General features: G+C 33.9%; 1 non-coding gene across 1 annotated transcript; it reads right to left on the bottom strand.

Annotated features, from left to right (window-relative positions):
* Positions 1 to 14671: 14671 nt before the first annotated feature.
* Positions 14672 to 14778, bottom strand: LOC128039529 (small nucleolar RNA R71). Its single transcript, XR_008194030.1, has one exon. It is a non-coding gene; the product is annotated as a small nucleolar RNA R71 (small nucleolar RNA).
* Between the last annotated feature and the right edge of the window lie 248 nt (positions 14779 to 15026).

Here is a 15026-nt window from a genome sequence, read left to right as displayed (position 1 = left end):
TCTGTCTGTATGCATGCACAAGATCATCCTGAAAGATGGCAAAGAAATGACGATTGATGGACAACGAAGACTGAACCCCATCATAAAGGACGTGGTAAAGAAAGAAATCATCAAGTGGTTAGATGCGGGTATAATTTACCCCATCTTAGACAGTTCGTGGGTAAGTCTGGTCTATTGTGTGCCAAAGAAAGGAGGTATTACGGTCATTGAAAATGAGAATAACGAGTTGATACCAACTGGAACGGTTACAGGATGGAGAATTTGCATCGATTATCAGAAGTTGAACAAGGCGACTAGAAAAGATCACTTTCCTTTGCCGTTTTTGGACCAAATGTTGGATAAACTTGCAGGGTGAGATTATTACTATTTTCTTAATGGATACTCGGGGTATAATCAGATTACAGTAGTACCGAAAGATCAACACAAAACAACATTCATCTGCCCGTACGGTACATTTGCATTTAGGCACATGCCATTTGGTTTATGTAATGCACCTACTACATTTCAAAGATGTATGATGTCTATTTTTACTGATATGGTTGAGAAATACTTTGAAGTCTTTATGGATGATTTTTTAGTATTCAGAGATACATATGCTGATTGCCTAGCCAATCTAGCCAAGGTACTAAAGCGATGTGAAGAAACAAATCTCGTACTCAACTGGGAAAAGTGCCATTTCATGGTATGAGAAGGTATTGTTCTAAGGTATCGGATAACGTGACATAGAATCGAGGTAGATAAAGCAAAGGTAGATGTTATTGAGAAACTCCCACCTCCAACATCTGTAAAGAGTGTTAGGAGCTTTTTGGGACATGCCGGTTTCTATCAAAGATTTATCAAGGACTTCTTCAAAATTGCTAAACCATTATACAAATTATTAGAGGACACGATGTTCAAATTTGATGAGGAGTGCTTAAGAGGTTTCAAATATTTGAAGAGTCGATAGGTTTCGGCACCCATAATAGTCACACCAGACTGGGATTTTCCATTTGAATTGATGTGTGACGCAAGTGACTTCGTGATAGGAGCTGTCATGGGCCAGCAAAGGAACAAAGTTTTTCATCCCATCTACTATGAAAGTCGGACTCTGACAGGAGATCAACTGAAGTATAGGGTAACAGAGAAAGAGTTACTTGCTATGTGTTTGCTTTTGACAAGTTTCGATCTTATCTTGTAGGTACCAAAGTGATTGTCTGTACGGGCCATTCGAAAATTAAGTATTTACTTGCCAAGAAATATGCTAATCTGAGGCTGATCCGATGGGTACTTCTACTTTAGGAGTTCGATCTAGAAATTCAAGATCGAAAGGGAGTAGAAAACCAAGAAGCAGACCACTTGTCCAGATTGGAGCCACAAGAAGGGAATTGTCCACTTATACCCATTTAGGAGACATTTCTAGATGAACACATACTGAAAGTAAATCATGTCCATAATACCCATTGGTTTGCTGATATTGCTAACTATTTAGCTTGTGGTTTGATGCCGATTGATAAGACATATCATCAAAAGAAAAAGTTTCTTCACTATGTGAAGTACTATTTCTAGGAAGAACCATACATGTTTAAAAAATGTACAGGTCAAATGATCAGGAGATACGTGGTAGAAGATGAAGTACATAAGATTCTATGTCATTGCCACTCAACTCCGACTGGGGGACACTTCAGAGGCACACGTACTACGGCCAAAGTATTGCAAGCTGGATTCTTTTGGCCAACACTATTCAAAGACACATATGCATACGTAAAGAGTTGTGATTGATGTCAAAGGGTTGGAAACATCATCAACAGAAATGAGATGCCCTGAACAAATCATTGAGGTAGAATTATTCGATGTTTGGGGTATTGACTTTCTCGGTCCTGTCCCTCCATCTTTCGGACATATTGGTAGCAGTAGACTATGTGTCTAAGTGGGTTAAGGTAGAGGCATATCCGACGAATGATGCTAAGGTTGTGATGAAGTTTTTTCAAACGCACGTGTTCACAAGGTTTGGAACCCCGAGATCTATCATCAGTGATGAAGGGACCCATTTTGTGAGTAGATGGTTGAAATGGTTACTCGACAAACATGGAGTGGAGCATAAGGTTGCCACAACTTACCATCCGCAGACGAATGGGCAAGCGGAACTGGCAAACAAAGAGATCAAAGGCATACTTGAGAAGGTAGTTTTCCCCAACTGATGAGATTGATCCAAAATATTGGACGATACGTTATGGGCTTGCAGGACAGCATACAAGACACCTTTAGGGATGTCACCCTATAGATTGGTCTTTGGGAAAGCTTGTCATCTACCCTTGGAGTTAGAACACAAAGCTTACTAGGCTCTCCAACAACTCAACTTGGGTCTTAAGCTTGCTAAAGAGAAACGGATGCTCCAACTCAATGAGTTAGAAGAATTCTGAAGGTTCTCATACAAGAATGCCAAATTACTGAAGGAAAGGCTTAAGAGATGGCATTGCAAGGACATTCGAGGTCGAGAATTTGAAGCAGGTCAGGAAGTCTTGTTATTCAATTCCAAATTAAGGTTCTTTCCAGGTAAGTCAAAATCACATTGGTCCGATCCATTTACGATTCACCAAGTTTATCCATATGGAGTTGTCGAACTTCAAAGTAAGGGAGGGAATTTTCGAGTTAATGCTCAATGCTTAAACATTACTAGGGGGATAAAATTGAACGGGATGAAATCTCGTTCATTTTATCAGATATTTAATTTTTCTTGTTTTTATTTTTAAAATAAATGATTTAGGGTATATTTTTGGGATTAGTATGTTTAAATAAATTCTGTCTAAGAGATTGGAACTTAAGCGGGAACGTTGTGACCCCTCTAATCTTTCCTGGGAATTGATTTTAACATAATCTTCCGAGAAATTATTCCGTAAATGACAATAAATTTTTAGTTTTTCAAATAAAAGGTTCAATTTTGATCCAAGTTTTAATTGCAACTCAATTTCAAATTTTCTTTAAGTCTAGGTACTTAATTGAACTATTTTCAAAATTTGGTTGCTCTTTTGTAAATACTAAAATTAGATGTCTCTTTTATAAATATTTTCAAAAGGCATCTAGAATAAATGTTTTAATTTAATTTAATAAATAAGATGATAATCATTAATATATAATTATATATTATAATATATATTAATTATTATCAACTTTGCATAAATTAATATTAGTTTAAATTTGATTATATTTTATTTAATAAGTATTTATTTTTAATAAATAAATAGCAAATAATAACGATTAATTGCTGACTTTATGTAGAATTAGAACTTGAAATATCTTAATTATTAAATTGTTCTAAGAATTCTAATTAAATTCCTACTCCCTTCACTATAAATTTCACCCATCTTTTCCATTTTTTTCACTCATCACTCCATCAATCCTAGCATCCAAAACCCACCAAGTACTAAATCACCTAGTGCCGAACTCTCTAGCCACAACACTGCCCAGCTCCACACACCACCTTCACGCCTAGCAACAGCCCCAGTTGGCTAGCAGCCATGCACACACCAGCAGCTCACGCCGCTACTATTTCTCGTGCCAGACTTGCTCTCATGAATCTACTCACACACGCCAACAACCATTCAGCTTGGTTCTTGTCGCTGCACCTACCCGCACGTCCAGCTCCAATTGCCTCTGCACCAGCTTGCGCGCCTAGCAGCTTGCCAAGCCTACTCGACGCACCTGACTACTGCCCACTCTCCCGCATCCATGCGGCACATGCATGCCTTGCAGCTCATGCAAGGACCCGCGCCTTGCTGCTGCCTCCATCGCGCCAAGCCACGCTTAGTGCATCGTTGCTCCCTTTTGTGCCGCCACTGCCTTATTACTCGCACCAACACCCTTGCCTATCGCACTACACCATCAAGACACCCTACAACCATCCCTAAACTAACCTATTTTGCTTTATATTTATTTTCTTTCAGTTCTTAATTTTTATAAAAATGCGGTAAGACAAACTTTTCTCCTAAATTTGAATTTTATTTAATTATTTAATTTTTCAATTTATTGAATTATTAATATTTTATACTAATTAAATTTTTGAGAAAATATTTGTTCTATCTTATGATTAGGTTAATCATGCCTCGCAAAAGAACTTCTGCCTCTGCTTAAATTGATGAATCACAAAACAAATTCCATTGTGAAGAAGCTTCCTTACTAGAAACTTCCATTTAATTCATGTACACTTCAATATCGTTAAGTTCAATACTAATACGTATTCACCATTTAACTCAACTCTTATCGATTATACCATTCATTAACACATTTATAAAATTCTTAGTATTACAATGAAAACATCACTTAAGCTTAAATAACAACATCAAATCAACTCATCATCCCCTTTTTCGTCATTTTACTCTTCAAGTATGAACTTAGTATTTCATTTCCTTTCCACACCCATTTCCTACGAATATCACACAAAACAATAACATATCATTCAACCATAGTCACAAGCTAGTACATTTAAACATAATTCTTTTTGGAATTAACCACATGATAAACCATTTCAAGTAAGTTTACATAATTTAAACATTACCACCTTTTCCATGATCACAAGCATATTCCCATATAGGCACTTAAAATTTCAATGCATAACTTATAAATTTAACGTGGCATAATTCAGCCACCACTTGGCCAAAGCTTAAGCGTGTGCACTACCATGTTAGCCAAATAAACATATAGCGTAAGCATTATAAGTATGGTCGAGTTCAACATTTATTCATGTATCAAACTTACCAACATGAGTAATCCATAAACCATTCATGGCCTTACTTCATACCAAATTATATACCAAATATACCACACTCACATACTATGAAACTTTATTTTCCCATATGAGCTTAAATCATGATCAATAATAGGCAAAAGTAAGCATCATTTCTATTTTAACGTTTATCGATCATAATCGAGCATATAACCAATTATACAAAAATTATTCATATATATAATTAATTTTCCTCCTCCTCCTCTCCATTCCACATCCTTTATGTCTAAAACATGCTTAAATAGCATTATACATAATTTCACTATTCACTTATATTTAAATTCAAAGCTCTCTATTTGAGTCACAGTCACTAAATCATTTTTATCCGAAGCTTCATAGCTCCAAATTAAGATCCGTTAATTTTCCTAGAAATTAGACTCACATGTCTTCTGACCATAAAATTTTCAGAATTTTTGAATTATCCAATTAGTACATTTTATTCTTTAAATTCACCCCTATTCCACTACTCAACATCTCTGACCTCTCTTCACTAAAAATGAATTATCTCATTGTAAAAAATTCGGATGATATTTTTGTTTGTTTCCTTTAAAAATAGACTCATTAATGATTCTAAGAATATAAATTATAACTTGTAATTATTTTTGTACAATTTTTAATTATTTTCGAAAGTCAGAACAGGGCATTCCGAAATCAATCCGACCCTTCCTCACAAAAATTCAAATATCTCAAAATGTATAACTCTTTTGCTTTCTCTGTTTCTTTTATGTAAAAATATACTCCTTAAGATTTAATTTTATATCTCATTCACTCTATAATTCAATTTTCACCATTTTTGGTTATTTTTCAAAGTCACACTATTTTACTATCCAAAACTGTTTTGTTACACATTTTACTTTTTCATAATTTCATTACTTACTCAAGGGTCGATTAAATATCGAACCAAATATTCATCACGTAACCTTATTCGATTCACATATATTTTCACTTATCCAATTTCCCCGATGAACACTTCTGAATATTAACCGTTACACAGTGGAGTCAACACTTAGCAACCACCTCATGTTCAAAGGATCCTGGTGGAATTAGCACTTAGCAACCACCTTATAATCAATGATATGGGGAATCAGCACATAGCAACCTCTTTCACAATCAAGGATACGGTGAAATCAGCACTTAGCGACCACCTTATAATCAATGATACGGGGAATCAGCACATAGCAACCTCTTTCCCAACCAAGGATACGGTGGAATCAGCACTTAGCAACCACCTTATACTCAATTATACGGGGAATCCGCACATAGCAACCCCTTTTTGATCAATGATTCGGGGAATCTGCACTTAGCAACCCCTTACATTCAAAAAATCCTGGTCAAATTCGAGTGTTCAATCGGGAACCTTACTTCACAACATTTTACCAACTTTTCCAATTTCTTCACATTTTGTAATCTACATCAAATATTTATTCCATATTCAATCATATCTCAACAATATATTAAATAAAATTAAAATAATGTATTATTCACATACAAACTTACCATCATGCTTTCAAGGCCATTTCCTCATCTTTCTTGGTTTATAATAACACATTTAACTTATTTAACACTCACATTATTCAATCTAGTCCTAAAATCACACTTTGGCAAAAATTACATTTTTGCCCCTAAAGTTTCACAAAATTACGATTTTTCCCCAATGCTCGTAAATTAAACTTCATCCCTTATTCTTATGTATTATGACATGCTGAACATTTTTCCCTTTTATGGCAACATCGAATTCCCACTCTAACACTTATGAACATTAGGTATTTTTACCGATTATGTCGTTTTACTCGTTTTCACTTAAAATCGCTTAGCAAAAGTTGTTTAACATAATTTCAAGCTTCATATTCTACCATAAAACATCAAAATAAACACATTTCACATCTGGGTATTTTTCCAAATATAAACCCTAGATTAAATTATTGCTAGAATAAGCTAAATCAAGTTACCGAGACTCCGAAAACGTAAAGAACATTAAAAACGGGGCTTGGAATCACTTACTATGGAGCTTGGAAGCTTGAAAACCCTAGAAATGGCTTTCCCCCTTGTGAAATTTGGCCAAGGCTTGAAGATGATGATTTTTGGCCTATTTTGTCTTTTTAATACATTTTAATTACCAAAATACCCCTACCTTAAAAATTTCCTATTTCACTTATCTCATGTCCATTTTTGTCCACAATATAACCAATGGTCTAATTAACGTTTAAGGACCTAAAATTTAAAATTTCATAACAATTGGACACTTCTATCATGTAGAACTCAAGTTTTGCACTTTTTACAATTTAGTCCTTTTGGCTAAATTGAGTGCCCAAACGTTGAAATTTTTGAACGAAATTTTCACAAAATCATTCCATGAAATTGTAGACCACAAAAATATAATAAAAATAAATTTTTCCTCGTCAAATTTGTGGTCCCGAAACCACTGTTCTAACTAGGCCTAAAATTGGGCTGTTACAAATTCTTTGAATTACCTGATTTCGAAGACGAAGGTATTCTTCCTTGATGAGAAATATTGAGTCTGAAAATCTGTAAGAAATTCTCAAGGAACTTACAGTTCCAGGTTCTAAGTGGACTGTGTCAAAGTAAGGAATTCACACTTGTCGTAGAGAATATTTGACACCACTAGCGAATGTATGTTTCTATTTTATTAGATTCAGCCTCATGCCTATTTCACATGGGACTACAATTTCATTGGAGTGAATGGTCTTATTATACTCGATTTTAACTGGAAAGACCATTGATGTGAGAAATATCATCTTGAGAGAAATGAAAAATTGTGCCACTAGACGTTCTGGCCCAACTTACTTTCCCTTTTATGATAATAATTTTGTGCTTGAAAGCTAAAATTCTTGTAAACGTAAAGAAAACAGGTTATAGCCAGGGCACAATCATAGATTGGGGCCTCTACCGAATAGTTGGAGACTCTGTTCTATAGCAACGATTTGAAGAGAGCGAGGATCCTGAAGAAGAAAAAGAAGAAGAACCTATAGAGATCGAACCAATGTAGTCAACTGAAATCCCTAATAAGGTAGAACCAATGGAACTAGTAACCAAACTTGACGTCGCAACTTCAATGTTTAGGATTCAATCGCCTCGCCCAGATATTCGAGATGAGCTATCAAAGTTGATGGACATAATGCAACATATGCAATTGCAACAACAAGCTTACTAGAGATATTAAAAAATACGGGATGACTTAATGAGAAGCGCTCTTACGAAAATATACAATGACCCGTTTATTTTTGTGCCTGAGTTTCCCTATTTCATATTTGAACCATGAAGTCCATTATCGAAAAGAGAGCAAAGCGATTCATGCAAAAACAAAGACGATGGAGAAAAAAATGAGTCAAATTTGGAGGGATCTGCAAATAAATAAAAATGGAGGATCTTGACCTTATTTTATTTCCGTTCTTAGGTTATTTAATAGAATTAGGTTTTATTAGGAATTTTTATTTTCTCATAATAAAACAAGAGGTGGAAATCATTAATAAAAATGAACAAGTTGCAAAGTATAAAGTGTGGCAATAGAGATATACATGTCTAGGATTGGATCTAGAGAGAGCTTCGTACTTAAGCAGTCAAATTGACTACCTCCTTTTTCTAGAATCCTACCTGGTGTATAGTATCAATTCACTTTTAGCAATGAGAACATTGTCCATCTTAAGTAGGGGACCGAAAAATTGAAATTATTTCCTCTCAGAATAAAATTTTCATTTAATTATGATTAGGATATATTTTGTTAAAAAATTGAAATTTTGTTAAGTATGCTAAACTTCAGTATAAATAAAGTTCGATTATTTCAATAATTTTTATGTTAGCTGAATTATGACATAAATGTATTTTTAATAAAGGATGCAAATCATACCATAAAATTTTTTAGTTCCTTAGGAAAGTTAGGCGTACATGAAAGTTTAAGTCTCTAGAATTGACTTAGTAGTTTTTTGAGGCGAAATCCTAGGAAGCATGAAATGTTGAAAATGATTTAGGCAACTTTGAGACTATATGGCCTAATTTTATTTGAACCCTTGCAATATTTAGCCATCACTTTTCTCTTAATTGTCATTAAATTGTCCCAAACACTAGACTTAATACTATTCAGAATTTTCATTGAAAATAAGTTTGGGGGAGTTGAAAAGAAGTACCAAAAGCTCAAAAAATTTTAGTACATACAGTAAAATGCTTGTTAAAAAAAAAGAGAGCATATGTACTTGAAAGAAAATAGATGTACAAAAGAGCAGGTGAAAGTAAAACAAGTTGGTGTATTGAAGGTAATTATTTCGAAGGTCCAATTCAAGCTGAGTCTAGGGTTTTTTAGCCTAAATTTATCTATCTTTTACCTACCTAAGCGTAGCTAATGCTACAACCTTTTAAAGACCTATTGATTCAAGTTTCTATGCTACCTACATTAGTGGAGAGAAATTGCTATGTTCAACATATGAAGGCATAAGTTAAACTTAATGATTGTAACTTAATCTTGAATAAGGAATAAAATGAAATTGGTAGGAATTTAGCATGTCTTTATTGTGAAAGCATTAGTCTATTTTTTCTATCATAAGAATAGTTGAGATTAATTTGAATGATATGTATACATAAGTAGCATAAATATGAAATTTCCATTTAATTCAAACCATATCACTAGAAACTTCCATTTAATTGAAATCATATCACTAGAAACTTCCATTAAATTCATGTACACTTCAATATCGTTAAGTTCAATACTAATACATATTCACCATTTAACTCAACGTTTATCGATTATACCATTCATTAACACATTTATAAAATTCTTAGTATTACAATGAAAACATCACTTAAGCTTAAATAACAACATCAAATCAACTCATCAATCCCTTTTTCGTCATTTTATTCTTCAAGTATGAACTTAGTATTTCATTTCCTTTCCACACCCATTTCCTACGAATATCACACAAAACAATAACATATCATTCAACCATAGTCACAAGCTAGTACATTTAAACATAATTCTTTTTGGAATTAACCACATGATAAACCATTTCAAGTAAGTTTACATAATTTAAACATTACCACCCTTTCCATGATCACAAGCATATTCCCATATAGGCACTTACAATTTCAATGCATAACTTATAAATTTAACGTGGCATAATTCAGCCACCACTTGGCCAAAGCTTAAGCGTGTACACTACACATGTTAGCCAAATAAACATATAGCGTAAGCATTATAAGTATGGCCGAGTTCAACATTTATTCATGTATCAAACTTACCAACATGAGTTAATCCATAAACCATTCATGGCCTTACTTCATACCAAATCATATACCAAATATACCACACTCACATACTATGAAACTTTATTTTCCCATATGAGCTTAAATCATGATCAATAATAGGCAAAAGTAAGCATCATTTCTATTTTAACGTTTATCGATCATAATCGAGCATATAACCAATTATACAAAAATCATTCATATATATAATTAATTTTCCTCCTCCTCCTCTCCATTCCATATCCTTTATGTCTAAAACATGCTTAAATAGCATTATACATAATTTCACTATTCACTTATATTTAAATTCAAAGCTCTCTATTTGAGTCACAGTCACTAAATCATTTTTATCCGAAGCTTCATAGCTCCAAATTAAGATCCGTTAATTTTCCTAGAAATTAGACTCACATGTGTTCTGACCATAAAATTTTCAGGATTTTTTACTTATCCAATTAGTACATTTTATTCTTTAAAGTCACCCCTATTCCACTACTCAACATCCCTGACCTCTCTTCACTAAAAATGAATTATCTCATTGTAAAAAATTCGGATGATATTTTTGTTTGTTTCTTTTAAAAATAGACTCATTAATGATTCTAGGAATATAAATTATAACTTGTAATTATTTTTGTACAATTTTTAATTATTTTCCAAAGTCAGAATAGGGCATTCCGAAATCAATCCGACCCTTCCTCACAAAAATTCAAATATCTCAAAATGTATAACTCTTTTGCTTTCTCTGTTTCTTTTATGTAAAAATATACTCCTTAAGATTTAATTTTATATCTCATTCACTCTATAATTAATTTTCACCATATTTGGTTATTTTTCAAAGTCACACTATTTTTACTATCCAAAACTGTTTTGTTACACATTTTACTTTTTCATAATTTTCACCAGCTGGGCGTGCTTTCTCTAACATTTATCTTCTGCCCAAAGTTAAAATTGGCTGACGATTCATATTATTTACCCAAATTTTGAATATATTCATTGACTTCAGCAACACATTTTCAAAGAACAGATATTTTACTTTGCAAACCAACCCCTCCCTGTACCTATAAAAGGGGTCACACACACCAAGCTTTACCATCCCACAAATATCTTCTCTCCTACCCTCTCCGTCCCTTCTCTAGAAAACATTTCTGGGTGTTAATAATTTTGGTCGCTAAATATTTTCTGAATGTTCAAAGTATTCTTCAGTCTTCGGTGATGCGATATCGCTCCGAGCTGCACACATTTCATATATCATGCCGAGTGGGGACCATTACCTCTGAAGCCTATCTTGGGAAACTCAAGTTCCGAGGTGGTTTTGATCTGGACGGTCAAGGGTGGAAGTCTACTTTGAAGTCTCAAGCGACGACCATTACACGGTCATGGATCAAGGTATAATGGGGGACCCAGTTTACGGTTGTTATGCGGCTACGAGCTCAAACTTTTCGGATACCCAAAAATGTTACCCTATAAATACCATATAAAAGTTTGAGGGCATAATCATACGAAAAAACTCTTGGGCTTTTAGCTATAATCGGCGTAATTTTTTTCTCCATTTCTAGGAAGTCGATACCTTTAACCTTCCTTCTTATTCGAAGGTCCGCATCATCGTGGATGCAACAGGACTCTTAGGAGGGGAGCGACTGTTGCAGTGCAGTAAAAGTGATGCTCCTTTCGGGGCGATGACGATTGTCGTTATCAAATAAACCATTAATAATTATAATCACTGTTGCCCCGACTCGAGTTTGACGTCTACTGTGCTGAAACATTCACTCTCCACCTGAGAGCCCTCTTCTGTCCACATCGGTGTTAGCCATCGAATAAGAATAAAAGGTTAAATATACCAAATACTTGGAAATAGAGGAAAAAATTACAATGATTACACCGGAAATGCCCAGAGTTTTTTCATATAATTATGGCCACAATATTATGTATGGTATATATAAGGCATCATTTGTGGGTATCCAAAAAGCTTGAACTCCTGACTGCATAACGACCGTTACCTAGCCCGCGGTTATACTCCAACCTGTGATTGCATCAAAGCTGCTGACTGGAACCTTCACCTAGACTTCAACCCCATTGTATCAGACAATATCACCCCAAAGCATGACTTGCCTAAGATGGGTTTCTCTGGTGATGGTTGTAAACTGAAAAATATATAGGATTTTTCCTATGTAATTCATCATCTTTTTACTTCAATTTGTTGTTAAAACCAAGTAATTGTTTAATCAATTAATGAAATATGCGAAAATATGACATTAGGACATATAAATTATTAAAATGTAATTTTATACTTTATAATATAGTTTTCATGCATAAAATGACTTATTTTATATTAATTTGAGCATATTATATTTTTAAGCTATAAAGTGGGTCATGCATGATTAAATTAAATAATAAAATATAAATTTGTATTTAATAATTAATTTTAAATATTTCATTGATAAATTAGGTTTTAATTAATTAAGTAAATTGATTAATTAAAGTTGTTAAGTTATATTATTTGGTCATCTAAACTATCTACTATTTTTGGACAGGTCTGAGAGTTTTCTTCTAATTGCAAAACTATCCAAATTAGGGACCAAGTCAACCCAATTTTTGGCTACACATGGATGTCATAAACCATTTTTTTCGTTTAATTATAAAAAGTTCTTAAAGAGTTAAAGAAATCAGAGATTTTCCTGAAGATTTGCTGATGACCGAGTCTTAGTCCTGAGTTGTTTTGGCAGTCAAATTGACCAAAAATCAAGGAAAAATCAACCACATTTCCTCAATTCATGGCCGGAAACTCTTGGAGGAAGTTTCAAAGGATGGACACTCCTATTTTTAGCAAACTAGCTCCCTTGCCTCACCTATAAATAAGAGGTCACTTCTCACTTTTTCAATCATCCCTCAAGCATCCGTTAAGCATCATTCTCTCTTTTTCTCTTAGCATTTTCCATTCCCACACCTAGCATCATCCTTGCATAAGGATTTTAGCAATTAAACCTCTTAAAGAACCCTTGGTCGGCCACCTTGGAGAGCCATCAACAAAGAAGCGAAGTAAAGAAGCGAATGAGCCTCGTTAATCAGAGTCTTGGGTGATTGCCACTTTTAATTGGGTTTAATCTTTCTTTTCTATAATTTAATATAAATATATTTGCTATGTGTTCTTTGTTCTTCTTCACAACAATGATAGCTTAAATTTATTTAAGCTAGGGTGATTATTTTGATTAAATAATATTTATTTGATTCATGCTTATAATGTTTGTGCCTCAATCGATCATGTTTTCAATTAAAATCAAGTTTGTATTTCGTTCATTCGTGATTGAAATGCACCTAAATTAGCTAAGCGATCCTAACTAGACGACGGCTAATGGACGTGTAATTGAAATGTGCATGCTCAATTTAGATCCTAACACGATTAAATTGTAGGTTGTATAACAAATCTAACCAAGCTCTGTTATCTGCATAGTTTTTAGATTTGTGTGATTAAATTGTTTCAAACCTAACACGCCCCTGTTACCTCACACGAATGCTAAGAAACCCTTAGTAAATAAGGATCAGTAAAATGCGTATTTACTAAGTAAAGAATTCTAAAAGAACCTAATGTGGTTTCCAAACTCATGAAAGATCGAGTTGCCACGAAATGTTTTTTTGAATGTTATTAAGGATATTGATAATAAATTGTGTTTAATTAAAGTAATTGTCCTAGTTTATTTATGTTATAATTTTTGCAAATTGTGTTTAATTTTACTAAAATCTATTTCATTCATATAGTTTGCATACTTAGGATAATTTGCATTAGGGATCATTGCATTTAGTTTAATATAATTTAATCAAGACTTCTCAACTATATTATGTTTTTTATTTACCAAATTGTTAATATAATTTTACATATTAAGTGACTTAGCACAAATACAATCCTTGTGGAGATGATAACTCGATACTTACTTTTTACTTTATAACGATTGTGTACACTTGCACAAACTCTAGTGTTACAAGTTTTTGGCACCATTGCCGGAGATTGTCAACTGTTGCCATATCAATTTTTTCGTGAAATTATTTATTTTCAATGGGATTTATTTCTAACATTATTAACTTATTCTTTTTAATTTTTGTGATTTTTTTCAGGTGTTTATAAGAATAGATCGAATTATCGATTTACTTCCTGTAGACCCTGAAATTGTGCAAACTTTTAGACAAAGAAGACGTGAACGAATAGCTCAAAGACAAGTCGAGATGGACCTTGGAAATCAGAATCAAGACTAAGGTAATGAAGTTGATCATGTATGAAATCCTATCCTCATTGCCGATGATAGGGATTGCTGCATCAGATAATATGCTGTGCCACTTTTCAGTGAGTTAAACCCAGGAATTAGAAGGCTAGATATTGAGGCAACCCAGTTTGAATTGAAGCCAGTGATGTTTCATATGCTACAAAAAGTGGGACAATTTAGTGGTATGCCCACAGAAGTTCCACATGTTCACCTTCGATTCTTTATGGAGGTGACTGATTCATTCAAGATAGCCAGTGTGACTGAAGACGCGTTGAGGTTGAAGTTGTTTCCATACTCGTTGCGAGATCGAGCACGAGCATGGCTCAATTCATTGCCACCAACTTCCATATCTACATGGCAAGAATTAGTAGAGAGATTTATGGTTAAGAATTTCCCACCTAGCAAAAACGCTAAGTTAAGGAATGAGATCACAACTTTCCAACAATTGGATGATAAGTCTTTGTATGAGGCTTGGGAGCGATTCAAGGAGTTACTTCGTAAGTGTCCTCATCATGGGATTCCTCATTGTATCCAGTTGGAGACATTCTATAATGGTCTCAATGCACATACAAGATTGATGGTAGATGCTTCCGTGAATGGTGCAATTTTGTTTAAGTCTTATAATGAGGCTTATGAGATCATCGAGAGGATTGCGAGTAATAAATATCGATGGCCAACAAATTGAACAACTTCAGGAAGACGTGTAGCTGGAGTTCATGAAGTTGACTCTCTCACTTCGTTATCAGCTCAAGTATCATCTATTTCCT

Source organism: Gossypium raimondii, chromosome 2, assembly GCF_025698545.1.
Source record: "Gossypium raimondii isolate GPD5lz chromosome 2, ASM2569854v1, whole genome shotgun sequence".
NCBI classification, from domain to species: Eukaryota; Viridiplantae; Streptophyta; class Magnoliopsida; order Malvales; family Malvaceae; genus Gossypium; species Gossypium raimondii.
Note: the sequence above shows the minus strand (reverse complement) of the source record. Positions and strands in the feature narration are given on the sequence as shown.